This window comes from Scyliorhinus torazame, chromosome 4, assembly GCF_047496885.1.
Source record: "Scyliorhinus torazame isolate Kashiwa2021f chromosome 4, sScyTor2.1, whole genome shotgun sequence".
Taxonomy (NCBI): Eukaryota; Metazoa; Chordata; class Chondrichthyes; order Carcharhiniformes; family Scyliorhinidae; genus Scyliorhinus; species Scyliorhinus torazame.
The window spans coordinates 285,643,837-285,666,071 of record NC_092710.1 but is presented as its reverse complement, the minus strand read 5'-3'; the positions used below and the strand labels follow the sequence as shown (position 1 = coordinate 285,666,071).

Genomic DNA, 22,235 nt, shown 5'->3' with positions numbered 1-22,235 from the left:
TCTCAAAGGGAGGAAGGAAGGAAAGAATGAAGGAAATATTAATTGACAAGAGGTTTCATCATGCAAAGCCAAAGGGACAAATGGGACAAATGAAGAAATGGAAGATATTTGTATATGACGTATGAATGGTGGGGTAATAACCATTCCAACACAAAGAAAAAGGATTAAGAGTGAACGAAGGGAGAGAAAAAATGAACCAGTGAAAAAAAATTAAATCAATAGAGTAGAGGTTATGATTTTAAATTATTAAATTCAGTGTTGAGTCCAAAAGGTTGTAAGGTTCCGAATGGGAAGATCAGGTGCGATTCCTCAAATGTGTGTTGAGCTTTATTGGAACAGGTAGCAGGTCAAGGACAGAAAGGTCAGAGTGAGAGCAAGTGGAAAATTGAAATGACAAATGGCAGTAAATTGAGGGTCACTTTAACAGAGGCAGGCACATCAACCAGCTGCAGGGCATAATGAACACTGACATTCTGCCCTCTCCCTCCACAAAAGCAGGCAGGCAAGGGGAACAGGCATGCCTTCCTGTCCTGAGCCTAGCAGAGTACAATGTGTGACTGTAGACCTCTTGCCTTAGACCTACCATCCTTCATCACCATAACCTTCTCCTTCTGGTTTGATGCTTTCAGATATTCAGGAAATGCTACCTGCCCAGACCCACTTGCAGAGAGCGACACCAATAATTGATGAAGGAAGACTGCCACTTGATCTGACGGTCACAGCTATTAGTTGAGATCCTGGCACAGCTCAAATTACAGGTTAGCATCTAGTGAATATCTGCATCTGGTGAGTTACTGGAACTCACTGCCAGATAGAGATGCAAAAGCTTTTAGAAAAGAATGTGATTGATATTTGAAAAGGAAAAGTTCATACAGCTATGGGGAAAGACAACGTGGGTGAGACTAATTGGACAGCTCATTCAAGTAGCTGGCACTGGCACAAGGGCTGAATGGACTTCTTCTGTGCTTAAGATTCTAAGGGTGCCTCCAAATTCCAGGTGACAACTGTGCCCTCGTGATGCGATGAAGGGTACAGCAGATCACCATAAACCCAGATATCCCCTCCAAGATGTCGGAGAGGACCTCCCTGTATAGCCGAGCCATTGGAAGTGTTGTGTTAGCACACCAATGGTCTGCCCTGCCACCTTCCTGATGACTGCATGGTTCTAGTGACACACTCGCTTTCCTCACATCATCTGGTGGTTGAGGGGAGACTATGTGAACAGAGGGCAGTGTTTGTTCTGGAGCAGTCACTCTCTGGTTGGTCTTGGATCCACAGAGGTGGAGGGAACAGAACGCTGTCTCAGAATGTTCAAGGCATTCGCCCACATGATGTCCGTCAACTGCACTTCAACTGAGTGAATCAGAGTTAAACACGTTAAGTGTGGATCCCCGCAACACTGGTAATTCCAGCATCCTGGAAAATCCACATTCACATACTTCTTCTTTCCTCTCAGAGAGACGACTCACTTCTCTGAACATCTAGACTCTTCGTCACCTCCTGGATGGGAGAAACGTTCCCACTTGGAAAGGTTCAGTCATATTGAAGCTTGATGCTTTTGTGACCATTACAAAGACTGACAGCACCATCATTGCCCTAATGTGAGTGTCCAGGAACTTGCACAATTCTGTAACCACCTCGCTGGTAAACCATCTGGCCTCAGCCATTGCCTTTGTCTCAGTTGGAGGTAGTAGGACTGTACATGCAAAACCAATGGTGGGAAGTGGCTTCTCGCTCCTCCTCTGACCCCTCTTCACAAAGCTTCGCTTCCCTGCAAGTTCTGCTCCTTTTGCTGGCTACATTGCAAACCCAGAGGCATTGCAATGGCAGTCCCTGTACCTTTTGCAGGCGAAAAAAATCCTCTGACCTCCCTGAACAAATGAAGAAGCTTACCAAAAGACCCTTAGAAACAACCAACCGTCCTCCCATGAACTTGTCCACAGGAAAACTAAATCCAAAACATCTTACTTGCAAGCTTCATTAAATAACGCTTGTGTGTGGGGGATGGTGGAGTAGTCCTGGCGTAACTGAACTCAGCACAGGAATTTGGTTAACCTGAAAAAAAATAGTTTTAAAAGATGTCTGTTAAATCAGGTGGTTGAAGTGAATGGCCCAGATATTCCATTCTCCGGGTTGTCGCACACCTGCAATACCCCAGAAACTTTGCTGGGAGAACCCTCGGGTGTCCTCATGCAAGGGATCCATGGGAATACCCAGGAAGTTTCAAATTCCACTGGGAAATAGGCTGGATCTGGTGCCCTCCACAACACTCTCTGAAAGTCATTGGATGGTTGTGACTCACTTAGAAGAAGTTATGCAGGAAATGTTAGAAACATTAAAATCAGTTTGATCACCATACAACTGATTCCCCCCCAACCCTCTCACTGGACCATACAAGTACACCCCCCCTCCCAACCCTCTGACTACACCCTGACCTGCCCCAAGCACCAGACTACCCCCACTCTCTGGCCACCTGAATACACCCCACGCCCACCCTCTAACTATGCCCTGACCTACCGTACCACCCGACCGCACCCCCCCCCCCCAACTACCTTGACGACAAAAATAAATCCCACACCCTATCCTCTGACTACCCTCTGACTCTCCAATCGCGTGAATACCTCCCACCCCACAATCATTCAAATATCCCCCCCCCCACCTCACTCTCCAACTCCACAGTTTGGTAGGAAGAATAACAGAGGAGAATATTATCTAAATGATGTGATATTGCAGAGCTCTGAAATGCAGAGGGATCAGAGTATCTTGTGCGTTCGTCAGAAATGGTTATGCGGGTATAGCAAGTAATTAGGGAAGCTAATAGTATACTAAAATAGGGAGGTTATGCTTCAGTTGTACAGGACACCTGAGAGACTGCATTTGGAGTATTGTGTACAAAATTGGTTCTCATATTTAAGGAAGGATGTAAATGTGTTGGAATCAGTTCAGAAAAGGTTTACCAGTCTAACACCTGAAATGGGAGGGTTGTCTTATTGGACAAGGTTGGACAGGTTAAGCTTGTATCCACTGGAGTTTAGAAGAGTAAGAGGTGACTAGATTGCAGTGCGAGGATTGACACGTGGAATTATGTATTAGTAGCCATCACGGAAATGTGGTCAAGGGAGGGGCAGGATTAGCAGCTTAACATCCCAGGATACAAAATCTTCAGGAGGGTCGGGGGTGGGGGGGGGGCAAACAAGGGGGTGGCATTGCACTATTAGTTAAGGAGTCAATTACTGCAGTAAGGAGAGATGATATCTTGGAGGTGGTATCTTGTGGGTGGAGCTTGGGAATAAATAAGGGACAACCACATTGCTAGGTGTTTATTATAGACCCCCAGATAGTCAGAAAATTGAGGAGCAAATACGTGCGCAATTTACAAAAGTGTGTAAAAATAATAATAGAGTAATTATCGTGGGTGATTTCAACTTTCCCAACATTCACTTGGATAGTCATTGTGTTAAGGACTGAGATGGATCTGAGTTCATAAAATGCATTCACGAGAAACCTTTAGCTCAACATGTGGAGGGTACAACAAGGGATGGTGCAGTGCTGGACATAATTCTGGGGAATGAAGACAGACAGGTGGTTGATGTGTTGATGGGGGGAGCATTTTAGTGATGGCGACCACAACATGGTGCAATTTAAGTTTGTTATGGACAAGGAAAGAGACAAATTGCAGCAAAAGGCCTTGGACTGGGGGAGAGCAGACTTTAATAATATAAGACAGGATCTGACTAAGGTAGATTGGAACAAGTTACTGAAGAGCAGTGGGGGGTATTTGAAGAGGAAATGTGGAGGGCACAGGCCCACATGTTCCTCCAGGGTAATAGGAAGGAGTAACAAGCCCAGAGAACCATGGATGACCAGAGATATTCATGATACAATGAGAAGGAAGAGAGAATCTTTAATAAGTACAAGGGGAACAAATCAATGGAGGCATTAATGGAGTACAGAAAGTGCAGGATGGAATTAAGAAAGCAATTAGGAGAGCAAAGAGGGGATATGAAAATTCTCTAGCTGGTAAGAGTAAGGAATATCCCAAGATATTCTCTAAGTATATCAATGGAAAGAGGATAATTAGGGAAAAAGATGTGCCAGAGGACTGGAGAATAGCTAATGTGATCCCAGTATTTAAGAAAAGCTTGAAGGATAACTACAGACCAGTGAGTCTCACGTCAGTGGTGGGGAAACTAATGGGAACATTCTGAAGGAGAGAATTTATCTCCACTTGAGAGGCAAGGTTTGATCAGGAATAGTCAGCATGGCTTTGTCAGAGGGAGGTCATGCCTAACAAATTTGATTGAATTTTTTGAGCACGTGACTAAGTGGGTGGATGAGGGTATGCAGTTGATGTAGTTTACATGTATTTCAGCAAAGCATTTGACAAGGTCCCACATGGGAGGCTTATAAAGAAGGCAAATGCATATGGGGTACAGGATAACTCGATAAGGTGGATTCAAAGCTGGCTGAGCTGTGGGAAACAGAGGGTGATGACAGACGGCTACTTTAATGTCTGGAAGCCAGTCTCCAGTGGCGTACCACAGGGATCTGTGCTGGGTCCCCTATTATTCATCATTTATATAAATGAATTAGATGATTATGTGGGGAGTAGGGTCAGTAGGTTTGCGGATGACACAAGATAGGCCGGGGGGTTAACAGTGAGGCTTAGAGTCTTGGGTTACAGGAAGCTATAGACGGGAGAATGGGCAGAAAAGTGGCAGATGGAATTTAATCCTGAAAAGTGTCCGGTGCTACACTTTGGAAGGGGCAATTTGGCAAGGAAATATTCAATGAGAAGTCCTGAGGAACAAAGGGACCTTGACATGTTTGTAAACAGATCTCTGAAGACAGAAGGGCAGCTTAATAGAACATAGAACATAGAACATAGAACGATACAGCGCAGTACAGGCCCTTCGGCCCACGATGTTGCACCGAGGTTGGTGAAAAAGGCATATGGTACACTTGCCTTTATCAATCGTGGCATAGATCATGTTGGAGTTATATAGAACATTGGTGAGTCCACAGCTGGTGTACTGTATGAACGTCTGGTCGCCACATTGTAGGAAGGATGTGATTTCAATGGGGTGGGTGCAGAGGCGTTTCACCAGGATGTTGCCAGAGATGGAATATTTAAGTTATGAAGAGGTTGGATAGGCTTGGGTTCTTTTCTCTGGAACAGAGAAAACTGAGGGATGGATAGGCTTCCCCTTCGGGCAGCATGGCAGCACAGTGGTTAGCATAGTTGATGCACAGCTCCACTGTGTGGGTTCGATTCCCAGCTTGGATCACTGTCTGTGCGGCATCTGCACGTTCTCCGCGTGTCTGGTGGGTTTCCTCCAGGTGCCCCGGTTTCCTCCCACAGTCCAAAGATGTGTGGGTTAGGTGGATTGGCCATGCTAAATTGCCCTTAGTGTCCAAAAAGGTTAAGTGGGGTTACAAGGTTACGGGGATAGGGTGGTGTGGGTTTGAGTCGAGTTCTCTTCCAAGGGCAGGCGCAGACTCGATAGGCCGAATGGCCTCCTTCTGCACTGTAAATTCTAAGATTCTAAGGGTCAGTTACGATGGGACACAAGCTGAAAGTGAGGGGCGGGAGGTTCAGGGGGGATTTGAGGAAAAACGTTTTTACCCGGAGGGTGGTGACGGTCTGGAATGCACTGCCTGCGAGGGTAATAGAGGCAGGTTGCCTCACATCCTTTACAAAGTACTTGGATGAACATTTGGCACTTCTTAATATTCAAGGCTATGGGCCAAGTGTAGGCAAGTGGGATTAAGATTGGCAGATCAGGTGCCTTTCATGTGGCGGCACAGACTCGATGGGCCAAAGGGCCTTTTCTGCACTGCATTTTTCCGTGATTCTGTGAAACATATAGGATCCGGTCGAGGCTTGACAGGGTGGATGTGGAGAGGATTTTTCCCCTTGTGGGAGAATCTAGAAGTGGGGGGGCGGTCCAGAGATCGGGGGCGGGATTCTCCGTAATCGGCGCGATGTCCGCCGACCGGCACCAAAAACGGCGCGAATCAGTCCGGCATCTCCACATCTTGCGGGGCCGAGCCCTTACCTTGAGGGACTAGGCCTGCGCCGGACTGATTTCCGCCCCGCCAGCTGGCGGTAAAGGCCTTTGGTGCCCCGCCAGCCGGCGCGGAAATGACTTTGCCGGGTGGCGCATGCGCGGGAGCGTCAGCGGCAGCTCACGGCATCCCCGCGCATGCGCAGTGGAGGGGGTCTCTTCCACTTCTGCCATAGTGGAGACCATGGCGAAGGCGGAAGGAAAAGAGTGCCCCCACGGCACAGGCCCGCCCGTGGATCGGTGGTCCCCGATCGCGGGACAGGCCACTGTGGGGGCACCCCCCCGGGGCCAGATCGCCCTGTGCCCCCCGCAGGACCCCGGAGCCCGCCTGCGCCGTCTGCTCCCGCCGGTACGGTAGGTGGTTCAATCCACGCCGGCTGGCGCGGCGCGATTCCCGCCCCCGCCGAATATCCGGTGGCGGAGAATTTGCGTCACGGCGGGTCGGGATTCACGTCGCCCCCCGGCGATTCTCCGACCCGGTGGGGGGGTCGGAGAATCGCGCCCCAGATTACTTCCTGCACTGGCGAGCTGAGCTCATTAGTGTAGGAAATTAGCTTAAGTGCGGTCTTGGTGCGGCGTTGCAAGCGCCGGGAAACACCCTGCTAAACGCGCCCAAAACAGGATTCTATTTCATTTCCATTAAATCGCACCAATTATGTCGGCAATATGGCACCCAATGTACACAGTGTAAGGTCTCATAAACTGCAATGGAATAATATTCAGATAGTCGAAACCAATAGATGTTGGTTCAGGGATGACGATTGACCAGGCGGACTCCCCAGGTCTTGTTTGAAATTGCACCCAGGGTCTCTTAAATCCATGTGAGACGCAGGGCATGGCCTCAGTCCTTACTGAAAGACAGCATCTCCTACAGTGCAGTACTCCCTGGACTGGGTCTTTAACTCACAATGTTTTGACTTAGATGTCAGAGTTCTACCACCTGAGCCATGGCTCACATGAACCTTATTTCCTTCAGGGAAGGAAATTTGCCGTCATTACCTGGTCAGGCCAACATGTGACTCCACAGCAATGCCGCTGATTCTTAACTGCCGTCTGAAATGACCCAGCAAGCCACTTAGTTCGTGGGCAATTAGGAATGGGCAGTCAAAGCTGGTCTTTCCATTGATGCCTAAATGCCACGGATGAATAAAAAGAAGCCATCAAAAGGAAGACTTGTTGGAGGTGCTCAGCACTGCTCAGATCGAGCCTGTTTGAGCTGTGTTATGAAATCTGTTGGCATACTGGAAGTAGATTATAGACGACAAATAATAGGAAAGAAATCAGACATAATTGAAGGCATGAACATATCTTCATTGGAGACATGGGCGAAATTCTCTCCCAACGGCGCGATGTCAGCCGACTGGCGCCAAAGATGGCGCCAATCAGACGGGCATCGCGCCGGCCCAAAGGTGCGGAATGCTCCGCATCTTTGGCGGCCTAGCCCCAACATTGAGGGGCTAGGCCGACGCTGGAGGGATTTCCGCCCCGCCAGCTGGCGGAAATGGTGTTTGTTTCCCCGCCAGCTGGCGCGGAAATGCCGCGCATGCGCAGGAGCGTCAGCGGCCGCCGACAGTTTCCCCGCGCATGCGCGGGAGCGTCAGCGGCCGCGGAAAGTTTCCCGCGCATGCGCAGTGGGGAGAGTCTCTTCCGCCTCCGCCATGGTGGAGGCCGTGGCGGAGGCGGAAGGGAAAGAGTGCCCCCACGGCACAGGCCCGCCCGCGGATCGGTGGGCCCCGATCGCGGGCCAGGCCACCGTGGGGGCACCCTCCGGGGTCAGATCGCCCCGCGCCCCCCCCAGGACCCCGGAGCCCGCCCACGCCGCCTGGTCACGCCGGTAAATACCAGGTTTGTTTTACGCCGGCGGGACAGGCAATTTCTGGCCGGAGAATTGAACGGGGGTCCCGCCAACCGGCGCGGTCCGATTCCCGCCCCCGCCCAATCTCCGGTACCGGAGACTTCGGCGGGGGCGGGGGCGGGATTCTCGGCGGCCAACGGCCATTCTCCGACCCGGCGGGGGGTCGGAGAATGACACCCATGGGGCAAAATATAATGTCTCCTCCCATGGCAGTTTGGTGGCTGGGGGCATTCAATTAGGTAGGAAGATGATGAGTGGGGACCCCACAGTCTTTTCACCTTCATTCCAATTATACCCATGATGGAAAGGCCCGTGGCCTAGCTTTCCCACACTGCCGACAATTGAGGCCTTAAGTGGGCAATTAAGTGGCCCCTTAATGGCCTCACCCCAGTTCTGGTATTCACCCAGTGGCAGGCAGAGGGGCTCACCATGTTTGGAGCACAGGTATGCTTGCAGGCTGCCATAAAGGAGTTCCTTGTTCAAAGGAGCCCAGTGACCATCGCAAATAGGAACAGGAGTAGGCCATACAGCCCAATGAGCCTTCTCCATCATTTAATAAGATCATGGCTGATCTAACACTCACTAAGTCCACTTTCCTACCTTATCTTCCTAACCCTTAATTCCCCAACTGATTAAAAAACGTATCTCTCTCAGCCTTGAAAATGTTCAAGGACTTGGCCTTAACAGCTTCCTGAATTCCAAAGATTCATCATTCTGTGAGAGAAGAAATACTTCTTTAAACACATCTTAAATGAGAATCCCCTTATTCTGCGACTATGCCCTCTGGTCATAACTCTCAACATTTACCCTGTCTAACTTCTGAAGAGTCTGAAATGTTTCAATCATATCACCTCTAATTCTTCTGGATTCCAAGGGATGCAGTCCCAATTGTACACAGTCTTCTAAATGTGGCCTCACCAGTACCTTGCACAGTTGCAGCAACACCTCTTTACATTTATACTCCAGCCTCCTTAAAATACAAGCCAGAGTTGCATATACCTTTCCTTATAAGCTTCAGCACCTGTGCACTAGATTTCTGAGCTTCATAAACAAGGGTCTCCAAGTCCCTTTATGCTGCAGCTTTCTGCAGTTCCTCGCCATTTAAGTAATAATCCGCCTTCTCATTCTTTCTTCCAAAATAAACAATCTCACATTTTCTCACATTGAATTTCATTTGCCAATTTTGTGTCCACGACTTAACCCGTCAATATCTCTCCTTAAACTATTTGTCCTTACAACCTGCCTTCTCTTCCATTTTTGTATCATCTGAAAATGTGTTCAAATTATAGTGTGTTCCTTTCTCCATATCATTGATATATCTTGTAAAGAGCTGCGGATCCATCACTGATCCCTGTGGTACTCCACTGGTTATTAACCCGAACCTGAGAAAGTCCCACTCATTCTTCCTGTTAGTTAGCCAATCCTCTATCAATGCCAGAATATTACCTCCAACACCATGAGCTCCTATCTTGCAAATTAGCCCTTTTCTTGCCACCTCATCAAGTGCCTTTTGAAAATCCAAATATACAACGTCGACTGAAAGGGACCTGGCACCAGGAGAGGTGGACTGGTGCCTGCAGGATATCAGCCTGCTTCCCTTGCTGCCAACAACTCCACCCCTTCAAAACCCTTCACGCCATCACTCACTTGTGGCCTTGGTTCCAGGCTTGGTTGGATGTCATGCCAGCTACAGCTACCAATTCACGAGTTCAGTTGAGCTTCTGGCATTGGATTGGTTGGCAGATCTCTGTGGGTGGGTGGAACCATCACCCGGGATCCGGGATCCTAGGAAGACTCACTGCCACGCAGTTAAGTGTTTGATTGGCACTTAATGTGAGGAGACTTTGAGTAAAAGAGGCGATGCATATGGCTCTCAATCTGGGCAAGGTCATCGTGACTTCCATTAAGTAGTTTGTATGCATTTGTAACAGAGTAGTTCTGAAGGAAATATTATTCTGTTGGACTGATATGACGTGGAAGGGTCTCATCAAACGCATTGATCAGTGTGTTCCATATTGGTGGCGTCTCTGAGATCATGGCGGGATTCTCCGTTCCTCTACGCCGATTTCATAATCGGCGATCGGGTGGAGAACCCCTTTTTACGATAGAGTCGGGGACGGCGCTTGTTTTCACAAGCTCCACCCCCTCCAAAACGGCGTCATCGGGGAGCGCTCTGCACACCGTTGGGACGGCCTCGGGACATCACCTGAAGGCTCGCCCCCAATGGGATGGCAGGAGCTGGCCGGGAACTTCGGTGAGGGCTGGGGGAACGAGTGGGGGGTGGCCAGGGGGTGGTGAGGGAGTAGCCAGGGGGGAACTATCTGGCAGGTTGGGCCCACCCACAGACAGCGCCATGATGTTCGGTGCAAGCACTGCAGGTCGTCACCGTGCACATGCGCGGTCACGGACCTGGCAATTCTCCGGCTGTGTTTGTCATGGAGGCAGGCATTTTATGTGACGCGCCTGCTAGCCCCTCACCGGTTGGAGGATTGGTGCCGGGGCACCGCCTATATATTTGATGTAAAACGCATCTTCCGGACACAGCCTGAAAATCGGAGAATTCAGCCCCATGTACCACAGGAGAGGCTTCATATTCAAGAGTCATCTGGTTTGCTGATGTCATTTAGGAAAGGAAAATCGGCTAACCTTACCTTGTCTGACCCACATAAGACTGTAGATCAACAGCAATGTAATTGACAGTTAAATGCTCTTTGAAATGGCCCAGCAAGTCATTCAGTTGGGGATGAGCAATAAAGGCTGGCCCAGCCAGTAATGGCCACATCCCAGGAACGAATATAAACATGCTTATGAGTAAACCGAGATTTCACATTGATTGTTTTCTAGTATCACGTATCTCAAATAGCAGAATAAATTTTTAAAACCTGAATGTTTCAATCTCCAACATCGAACAGGCAATACTAGAAAATCTCTTGAGCCCAATTATAAGAGTAGATCCTTGATTCAGCTGAGTCAAAGGGGAATATTGGAATCCAAAAGTCATGGCATATTGACTGGACCTCCATACATATTAATGAAGACTCAGACTCTGGAATTGTTTGAGGAACAATTGGATTTTCCGCACCTTACTTATCTTGTGATCTGTTGGAACAGGATATGTAAATGAACAGAAGATAGGTAAGACCTAGAAATTCAATGCTCGTCTTCTTTGAGTATTAACCAATTCACCAGTATGGCAGGAAAGAATTGCACACTCATTACAAACTGGAAATGTGTCACCACATAGGTGCAGGCAGAAAAGCCCAGAGCTTAGGTTTGAAACAGATGTTCGGTTGTTTATTTCCCCTTTTCCTGCTGCCTCCAATCTTAACTGGAAGGCCTTGCAGGCAGCTGAAGTGTCCACGTATAACAAGTTTTGTATGGGGCAACAAAGAGTCCACACTGATTTGTAGAGAAAAACACATTAACTATAATGTACAGGTTCAGTAGTTCCTTTGGGTCTTTTCAAGTTGGTGCTTGACTGGCCAACTCTGTACAATGACACATCAACCTTGTTAACGGTCCCCCTCCCCCTTATCGGGGGAGCTCATATCCTGTAAGCTCCACGTGGTAGAGGATCACCCCTACCCCGTAATACCCGTGCAGGATATAACAACAAGCAGTTTCTTATAGGTCCTATCAACTTTTTTTTTACCAGATATGGGTATCGAAGGGTGGTCATTATTTCTTGCCCATCTATAAGTTCTCTAAAGAAGGTGGGGGTGAGCTGCCTTCTTGAACCACTGCAGTGCTCGTGGTGTAGGTACGCCCACAGTGCTGCTAGGGAGGGGGTTCCATAGTTTTGACCCAGCGACTGAAGAATGGCGATATATTTCCAAGTCAGGATGGTGCATTGCTTGGAGAGGAACTTCCAGGTGGTGGTGTTCCATTGGAATATGCTGGGAATACAATCAGTTCAATTGTAAGTGAGGCTTGAGCAAGAAGGCTTTTGACGTGGTTAAAGCATGTTGGCAGGTATCGGAAGAAATTAAGAAACCCAAACGGTAATACAGAAACTGTCGTTTGTATCAAAGCAAATTACTGCGGATGCTGGAATCTGAAACGAAAGAAAAAGTGCTGGAAAATCTCAGCAGGTCTGGCAGCATCTGGAGGGAGAGAAAAGAGCTCACGTTTCGAGTCCGATGACTCTTTGTCAAAGCTCTTTGACAAAAAACTGTCTTTTGTCGGTCTTCATCCTTCCACTTTCTCTGCTGTGGGACTCTCTCTGTGCCGTTTACCTGAGAGTCAAGTGTGGAAAATGATCTGTGAACAAGATCATCATGGATTTACTTGAAGATAATCTTTTTATTCATTTATTAGTGTTTATCTTATTTCATGGGTTGCTCTTTGGTAATGCAGTAACCTGAGTAAATATTAAAGGTGGAGTAACTCAAGTGATTTTGGAAATGCAGTTGTTTGAGTTATTTTAAAATGTAAACAGTATATTTGAACAGACCTCTGTCCAAACTAGCTGGTGGTCTTCAAGAAGGGCATTTGATTAATGAGTAACTGAAGCTTCGGAGCCACATCAATGTCATGATATTCAAACACACACATCATGATAGACAGACCAACAGACAAATCAGCACACACAACACGACAACCAATCACAGACAAGGACAGAGACAGTATAAGAGAAGAAACACGACACCTGGTGGCCAGTCCATCTAGAGACCAGGACAAGGACAGGACCTGATTAACAACACAATCAGGGAGTCACCACGTGCAGAGTATCAAGGCAGAACTGTAAATAGCATGTTAGAATAAAACAGCGTTGTATCAAATGCAACCGTGTTGGCTCATCTGTACATCAGAACACCCAACACCACATGGTACCTAGTGAGTGGATCGATACCTGCCGGCAAAGCTGCCATCCTGAGCCATGGAGATCACCAACAAACCGCAGCCATTGCAAGTCGCTGGGAACCTGGGCACCAATTGGAAGCTCTTCAAGCAGTGATTTGAACTGTACATGCGAGGCAATGAAAAACAGAATGCCTCGGACGAAACAAAGATTGCGATGTTCCTCACTACCGCAGGTCAGCACGCCATCGATGTATACAACTCATTGGTGTTCACGGAAGGCGAGAACCAATCCAAGTATGACACGGTCCTCCTCAAGCTCGACCAGCACTTCAACATTGAGGTAAATGAAAGCTTTGAAAGGTATATCTTTCAGCAACGCCTGCAAGGTAAGGATGAGCTCTTTCAACCCTTTCTGACGCACCTCCGCATACTCGCGCAGTCCTGCGGTTATGGCAACAACCTCAGAGTCCATGATCCGGGACCAGATCGTTTTTGGCGTTGCCTCCAATGGAATACGCCAGCAGCTTCTTAAAATTAAAGGCCTGACCTTAGCATCTGTGGTGGAAGCCTGTGTCCTCCATGAAAATGCGACCAGCCGCTTTGCCCAATTTCAGGCGACCGAATCGGCACGGAGGGGGTCCCTAGCGATCGAATCGGCAAGCCAGGCCGCCCACGAGGCCGAACGCATCCAGGCAATCGAGTTTCTCCCGGCCTGCGGCCCGGACGAGGGTGGCCGTTTTGCGTGCTTTTCGAGATCTCCTGCACTTGTGCGCGCCAAAACCAACGGCAACATCGAGGGACGCACTGCGCAGGTGCGCCCGATGCAAGACCGAACTGCGCATGCGCAGTGGCGTAACGAACGCTGTGACGTCATGACGTGCGGCAACTGTGGAGCTGCACATTTAAAAGGGCAATGTCCTGCAAAAAAACGACAATGCCTACGCTGTGCCAAGATGGGCCACTACGCTGCCTACTGTCGAGCGGTTCAACCGATAGATCCTACACATCTCCGACAACCTCGCGGACACGTAAGGACCGTCCAGCCCGCACATCAGGACATCCAGCCCAATGACACAGATGACCAAGATGCCTTCCAGGTTGCGGTCATTGATGTGAACCGGGTCAACACCATCAATCCGGCCGATGAATGGAGTGCCACCCTGACGGTCAACCGATCGCCGATCACTTTCCGCCTGGACACTGGCGCATCCGCCAACCTCATAGCATATTCAGCATTCCATGCTATGAAGGTCAAACCACCTATCCAGCCATCCCGGTGCAAGATGGTCGACTACAACGGGAACGTTATCCCGGCCATGGGATCTTGCCTGCTCCAGGTGACACACAAAACGCACACGGCCACACTCTTGTTTGAAATAGTTGGCTCATCCAAGGATTCCTTGCTGGGCGCACAGGCATGTAAGGCTTCCACCTTGTACAGCGAATTATGTCTCTCTCTCCAGACGACACATCTGACTTCCCGGATGCTGAGTTCAACGCAAATCTCCAATCGCTCCTCGCTCACAACCAGGAGGCATTTGAAGGCATGGGAACACTGCCATACTCATACAAAATTTGCCTCAAACCGGACGCCATCCCGGTTGTTCACGCACCTCGCAGTGTTCCTGCGCCACTTAAAGACCGCCTCAAGTTGCAGCTGCAGGATCTCCAGGACCAAGGGGTCCTATCCAGGGTCACGGAGCCCACGCCATGGGTCAGCTTCATGGTGTGTGTCAAGAAGCCCTCTGGCGAGCTCCGCATCTGTATATACCCTAAAGACCTAAATAATAACATTATGCGGGAACATTATCCCATACCTAAACGGGAGGAAATCACCAGTGAAATGGCCCAAGCCAAAATATTCACCAAACTGGATGCTTCTAAAGGATTTTGGCAGATCCAACTGGACCCGTCCTGCCGAAAGCTATGCACCTTTAACACCCCTTACGGCAGATTCTGCTATAACCGGATGCCATTTGGCATCATCTCGGCATCCGAGGTCTTCCACAGAATCATGGAGCAGATGATGGAAGGCATCGAAGGGGTGCGCGTATATGTGGCCGATGTCATCATCTGGTCCACCACACCACAGGAGCACATACATCATCTCCAACACGTTTTTGCCCGCATACGGGAAAATGGCCTGCGCCTCAACTGAGCCAAGTGTGCCTTTGGCCAGACCGAATTGAAGTTCCTGGGGGACCACATCTCCCGATCAGGGGTCCGTCCGGATGCAGACAAGGTGAGCGCCAACACAGCCATGCCGCGGCCGGCCGACAAGAAAGCTGTACTACGATTCCTGGGCATGGTCAAATTCCTCGGGAAATTAATTCCCAACCTTGCTTCCCACAAAACGGCTCTGCGCCATCTCGTAAAAAAATCTACAGAGTTCCAGTGGCAACATACACACCAGCTGGAATGGGAGAAACTCAAACACAAACTTGCCACGGCACCAGTGTTGGCGTTCTTCGACACGTCTCGTCCCACCAAAATCTCAACTGATGCCAGCCAATCCGGCATTGGAGCAGTGCTCCTGCAGAGAGATGACACGTCGTCATGGGCCCCGGTTGCCTATGCATCACGGGCCATGACCCCTACAGAACAGCGCTATGCGCAAATTGAAAAAGAATGCCTGGGCTTGCTAACTGGTTTGGACAAGTTCCACGATTATGTATATGGTCTTCCATGATTCACGGTCGAAACTGACCACCGCCCCCTGGTCAACATAATAAACAAGGACTTGAACGACATGACCCCTCGCCTCCAGCGCATCCTACTTAAACTCAGGAGGTATGATTTCCAACTGATCTACACTCCAGGGAAGGACCTCATCGTGGCGGATACCCTATCCCGAGCAGTGAGTATACCACCAGATGCGGAGGGGTTCGTATGTCAAGTTGAGGCACAAATGGCCTTGACAGCGGCAAATCTGCCGGCTAACGACTCCAGTCTGGCCCGCATATGCACAGAGACAGCGGCCGACCCCCTTCTACAGCGAGTGATGCGCCACATGACGGAAGGTTGGCTCAAAGGGCAGTGCCCGCAGTTCTATAATGTACGGGACGACCTAACCACCATTGATGGGATCCTTCTGAAGCTAGACAGGATCGTCATTCTGCACAGTATGCGCCAGATGATTCTCAATCAAATACACAAAGGCCACTTGGGGGTCGAGAAGTGCAGACGGAGGGTCCGAGAGGCGGTATATTGGCCGGGCATCAGTGACGATATTGCCAACATAGTGCTCAACTGCACAACCTGCCAGAGGTTTCAGCCGGCGCAACCTCCTGAGACGCTTCTGCCTCATGAGCTGGTGACGTCCCCCTGGGCGAAGGTGGGTGTCGACCTATTTCACGCGCTTGGCATGGACTATGTTATCATCATAGACTACTTCTCCAATTACCGAGAAGTCATACGCCTACACGATCTGACGTCGTCTGCGGTCATCAGGGCCTGCAAGGACACCTTTGCTCGCCACGACATTCTGATGACTGTCATGTCGGACAATGGGCCCTGTTTTGCCAGCCATGAATGGTCGTCCTTTGCCGCCTCATATGGCTTCACACACGTAATGTCCAGCCCTCTGCATCCCCAGTCAAATGGAAAGGCGGAGAAGGGCGTGCTCATTGCCAAGCGGTTCCTCTGCAAGGCTGCTGTTGCCGGATCGGGCTTTCACCTCGCCCTCCTGGCCTATCAATCGGCCCCGCTAGCCACGGGTATCTGGCCAGCACAGCTGCTGATGGGTCGCACCCTCAGAACAACTGTGCCTTCCATCCTGGCACCAACAACAGACCATGCTACGGTACTGCACAAGATGCAACTGCAGCGTGATCGCCAGAAGAGCTCGTATGATACAAGGGCAACTGATCTTCCCCCTCTGGCCTCTGGGGATAAAGTCCGCATTCATCTACCAAATGGTGGCTGGTCAGCACCTGCCGAAGTTCTCCGACGCATAGCTCCCCGCTCGTTCCAAGTACGCATGCCGGATGGATCCGTGCGTAGGCGCAATCGGCGAGCCCTTCGCCGTCTTCCACACTCGCAACGGAACCGTACACACACGCCGGGTCCTCCACTGGTTCCTGATAGTGACTTCGTGGAGCTGCCACAGACCATGCCCCTTCCATCGCCACCCGTGGCCAGGCTCGCACCTCAGCCGGTGGTTCTCGACCCACCCTTGAGGCGGTCAACCCGAATTCGTCGCACACCTACTAGATTGGACTTATGAGACTGTTCACACGTTAAAGTTTAGAAACTACTGTATTGTAACATGTTACTGTTTTATCATTCCAGATCTCGTTTGACCGGACCACACTTCAAAGTTTTTTTCTTCTTGTTTTGTTATGGTACAACCTCGTGAGCATGACACACCCGCCATCACCCCATGTATATAGTTACGCCACATGTACATGCTGTAAATATCACGCACACACACTTTTAGCTGCACTCAGGACACATTCATATTTATAACCACGTAAAAAAGGGGGGATGTCATGATATTCAAACACACACATCATGATAGACAGACCAACAGACAAATCAGCACACACAACACGACAACCAATCATAGACAAGGACAGAGACAGTATAAGAGAAGAAACACTACACCTGGTGGCCAGTCCATCTAGAGACCAGGACAAGGACAGGACCTGTTTAACAACACAATCAGGGAGTCACCACGTGCAGAGTATCAAGACAGAACTGTAAATAGCATGTTAGAATAAAACAGCGTTGTACCAAATACAACCGTGTTGGTTCATCTGCACCTCAGAGCACCCAACACCACAATCAACAAGTTCTGTTGTATGTAAAAGATCAATGAGCTAAGCTACTAATTGTAACAATGGGGTGAATTTACAAGGGGTTATATTCCTCGGCCCCCCACACATCCCCGTCGAAAGGTTGGTTCGCACTATGTCAACTTTAAATCTGGCTTCTCCAAGGTGGTAATATATTGGGGGCAGCCTTATTGTGATAAGAGTGGGAATTCCACCCCTCAGGAACAGGAAGTGCCACCCTCAAAAGCTGTGAGCCAATCTGATTGGCCAGCAACTCCTGTAGTCTCAGAAGCACCAGAGGACAATAGTGGCCACTTCTGGGAATACAAAGAGTCCTGCAAAGAAGTAAAGATGGATGCCAGTCTTTCAATATACAACATTTTGGACAGGCATGCTTTTGTGATCCCAGGGAGGTGGGGAAGGGGGTCAAGTGTCATGTAACTGGATTTAGAGGCCTGGTTTGGAGGGACTAAGTATGGGAATGTACTATCTAAGGTGTGTTGTTCCCGGTGGGCTCAGGGGACCCTCCTCAAAGGAGCGACACAACCCCCTTCCTGCCTATATGTAGTAATACCTGATGGGCTGGCTGTTTCATTCTGACATCCGCATATATTATTGTGGTAGAATGAGGTCCTTAAGTGTCCATTAATTGGCCACTTAAGGGCCTCAATAGGCCAAAGGCTGGTGGGCTGCCCACACGTTACCCGCATCCAAATAGAGTTGGCTGGAAGGCAGTGACTTAGCCAACCACTTTAATTTCAATCCCCCTCCATCTCAAACCCCAGCCTTCAAATACATCGTAAGAAGTCTTACAACACCAGGTTAAAGTCCAACAGGTTTGTTTCGATGTCACTAGCTTTCGGAGCACTGCTCCTTCCTCAGGTGAATGAAGAGATATGCTCCAGAAACATATAGAAAGACAGATTCAAAGATGCCGGACAATGTTTGGAATGCGAGCATTAGCAGGTGATTAAATCTTTACAGATCCAGAGATGGGGGTACACCCAGGTTAAAGAGGTGTGAATTGTGTCAAGCCCGGACAGTTGGTAGGATTTCGCAGGCCAGATGGTGGGGGATGAATGTAATGTTACATGAACCCCAGGTCCCGGTTGAGGCCGCACTCATGTGTGCGGAACTTGGCTATAAGCTTCTGCTCGGCGATTCTGCGTTGTCGCGCGTCCTGAAGGCCGCCTTGGAGAACGCTTAGCCGGAGATCAAAGGCTGAATGCCCTTGACGGCTGAAGTGTTCCCCGACTGGAAGGGAACATTCCTGCCTGGTGATTGTCGCGCAATGTCCGTTCATTCGTTGTCGCAGCGTCTGCATGGTCTCGCCAATGTACCACACTTCGGGACATCCTTTCCTGCAGCGTATGAGGTAGACAACGTTGGCCGAGTCGCGCGAGTATGTACTGCGTACCTGGTGGGTAGTGTTCTCACGTGTAATGGTGGTTTCCATGTCGATGATCTGGCACGTCTTGCAGATATTGCCATGGCAGGGTTGTGTGGTGTCGTAGTCACTGTTCTGAAGGCTGGGTAGTTTGCTGCAAACAATGGTTTGTTTGAGGTTGCGCAGTTGTTTGAAGGCAAGTAGTGGGGGTTTGGGGATGACCTTGGCAAGATGTTCATCTTCATCGATGACGTGTTGAAGGCTGTGAAAAAGATGCCGTAGTTTCTCCGCTTCGGGAAAGTACTGGACGACGAAGGGTATTCTGTCGGTTGTGTCCCATGTTTGTCTTCTGAGGAGGTCGGTGCGGTTTTTTGTGTGGCGCGTTGGAACTGTCGATCGATGAGTCGAGCGCCATATCCCGTTCGTACGAGGGCATCTTTCAACGTCTGTAGATGTCTGTTACGCTCCTTCTCGTCTGAGCAGATCCTGTGTATACGGAGAGCTTGTCCATAGGGGATGGCTTCTTTAATGTGTTTAGGGTGGAAGCTGGAGAAGTGAAGCATCGTGAGGTTATCCGTGGGTTTGCGGTAAAGTGAAGTGCTGAGGTGACCGTCCTTGATGGAGACGAGTGTGTCCAAGAATGTAACTGATTTTGGCGAGTAGTCCATGGTGAGTTTGATGGTCGGATGGAACTTATTGATGTCATCGTGTAGTCGTTTCAGTGATTCTTCGCCGTGGGTCCAAATGGAAAAAATGTTATCGATGTATCTGGTGTATAACGTTGGTTGAAGGTTCTGTGCGGTGAGTTGGTCTTGTTCAAACTTGTGCATGAAGATGTTGGCGTATTGGGGTGCGAATATGGTCCCCATGGCTGTTCCGTGCGTCTGGATGAAGAACTTGTTGTCGAAGGTGAAGACGTTGTGATCCAGAATGAAGCGGATGAGTTGCAGAATTGCGTCTGGAGTTTGGCAGTTGTCGGTGTTGAGTACTGAGGCTGTTGCAGCAATGCCGTCGTCATGGGGAATGCTGGTATAGAGTGCCGAGACGTCCATTGTGACGAGGAATGTTCCTGGTTCAACTGGTCCATGGGTGCTGAGTTTCTGTAGGAAGTCCGTCGTGTCGCGACAGAAGCTGGGCGTCCCTTGTACGATGGGTTTCAAGATGCCCTCGATGTAGCCAAAGAGGTTCTCACATAGGGTCCCATTGCCTGAATCGATAGGACGGCCTGGTGTGTTGGTCTTGTGTATTTTCGGGAGGCAGTAGAGACCTCCAATGCGGGGAGTACGTGGGATGAGAGCACGTAGGGTGCTCTGAAGATCTGGATCCAAGGTCTTGATCAGTCTGTTAAGTTGGCGGATGTGTTCCTTGGTCGGATCTGCGGGTAACTGGCTGTAGTGTTCTTGGTTGTTCAGTTGTCGGTATACTTCTTTGCAGTAGTCCGTTATGTTCAGTATGACAGTGGCCCCTCCTTTGTCTGCTGATTTGATGACGATGCTGCGGTTGGTCTTGAGAGCGCGGATGGCATTGTGTTGTACTTGGGTGACGTTCGGGGCTGTCTTGTGAATGCGACTGATGAATCTGGCATTGACGCGACTCCTGACGGCTTGAGCATACATGTCGAGTCTAGGGCAGCGGCCTTCCGGGGGGGGGGTCCAATTCGACTCTTTCCTCTTCGGTTGCTGCACCGCAGATCTCTCGGTCTGCTGTTCCGGTTCATTGGTAGTCTGCTTGGGTTCGCTGTTGGCCTCTTGGGGTCTGTGGAAGAATTCCCGGAGCACTTCAAATACATCAGATTGGTAACCGGACCAAAGTGAGCTGAGTAACAGGGTACCTCTGTAAGATATTAGGATTTAGAAATGTTTATGTACAATTAAACTCAAGATTTATAGAATTTCTAGGTAAACAGGAAAACAAAGGGTAAGTTTGCAGAGGCAAAACTGATTGGACATATTGAACCATTTGGGGAATAAAAGAAGAAAGATTGTTGCGGTAGAATCATAACTATCAGCATTGCAAGGGTTAATGTAATGTCACAATTAGCCACTAGAGAGAGCTGCAGGTGCAACTATAAAAGGCAGCGATAAAAGACCTTAGAGGAGGAGTGTATGCAGGAGATAGCTAGTGAAGGTCATAAGAGCAGATAGTGTGAGTAAGGTTAGATTATAGTTTATACCAGTGGTGAGATTAGCACCAGATGAGTGTAGTTAGATGTTATTGATCAGTTGTGCATTCTTAGGGACTAAGTGTCGAATCCCAGTTGAGTAGTGCAAATAAAATCATAACTTTGTTTAAGTTAAAAGCTATTGTTATGGGCCACGGTTTAGAAAAGTATATTATGGAGTTCACCTGACCTATAACTGTTTGTTAAATTTATCATCATAGAATCATAGAATTTACAGTGCAAGGCCATTCGGCCCATCGAGTCTGCACCGGCTCTTGGAAAGAGCACCCTACCCAAGGTCAACACCTCCACCCTATCCCCATAACCCAGTAACCCCACCCAACACTAAGGGCAATTTTGGACTCTAAGGGCAATTTATCACTGCCAATCCACCTAACCTGCACATCTTTGGACTGTGGGAGGAAACCGGAGCACCCGGAGGAAACCCGCGCACACACGGGGAGAACGTGCAGACTCCGCACAGACAGCGACCCAAGCCGGAATCGAACCTAGGACCCTGGAGCTGTGAAGCAATTGTGCTATCCACAATGCTACCGTGCTGCCCTTTTAAAATGAAATGAATATCGCTTATTGTCACAAGTAGGCTTCAATGAAGTTACTGTGACAAGCCCCTAGTCGCCACATTCCGGCACCTGTTCGGGGAGGCTGTTATGGGAATACTACGCTGGCTTGCCTTGGTCTGCTTTCAAAGCCAGCGATTTAGCCCTGAGCTAAACAGCCCCAAAAATCAAAGCCCTGACAGGGACTTGAACCCTGGACCCTCAGATTAAAAGTCTGATGCTCTACCGACTGAGCTACCAGGGCCCATTTTATTTGCCCTAGAGCCTGCCTTTCAGGTGTTACTCAATGGGCTTCTTAGGCACATTTAATTAAAAAAACAACCTTTATTCGACGAATTTAGTTAATATTTGTATAAACACACACAGCAAGAATCTTTATCAACGACAAACACAAAGACCCCACAGTTACGTATAACCCTTAATGAATTCCCCCTTAACTGTTCCAATTCAATAACAAAATCCAAGTAAAACCAGAAACCCCTTTTCAAAGGTGTGGCCCAGCACACGGCATTCTCACTGGTATAAGACTTGTTATTGATACTCTGTTCCCCTTTTCCATCAGCAGATTTGAATCCCTTCCAGAAAGCAATTATCGCTTTTAAGTT

General features: G+C 49.1%; 1 non-coding gene across 1 annotated transcript; it reads right to left on the bottom strand.

Annotated features, from left to right (window-relative positions):
• Positions 1-21,801: 21,801 nt before the first annotated feature.
• Positions 21,802-21,874, bottom strand: trnak-uuu (transfer RNA lysine (anticodon UUU)). The gene has a single exon. It is a non-coding gene; the product is annotated as a tRNA-Lys (tRNA).
• Positions 21,875-22,235: the final 361 nt, after the last annotated feature.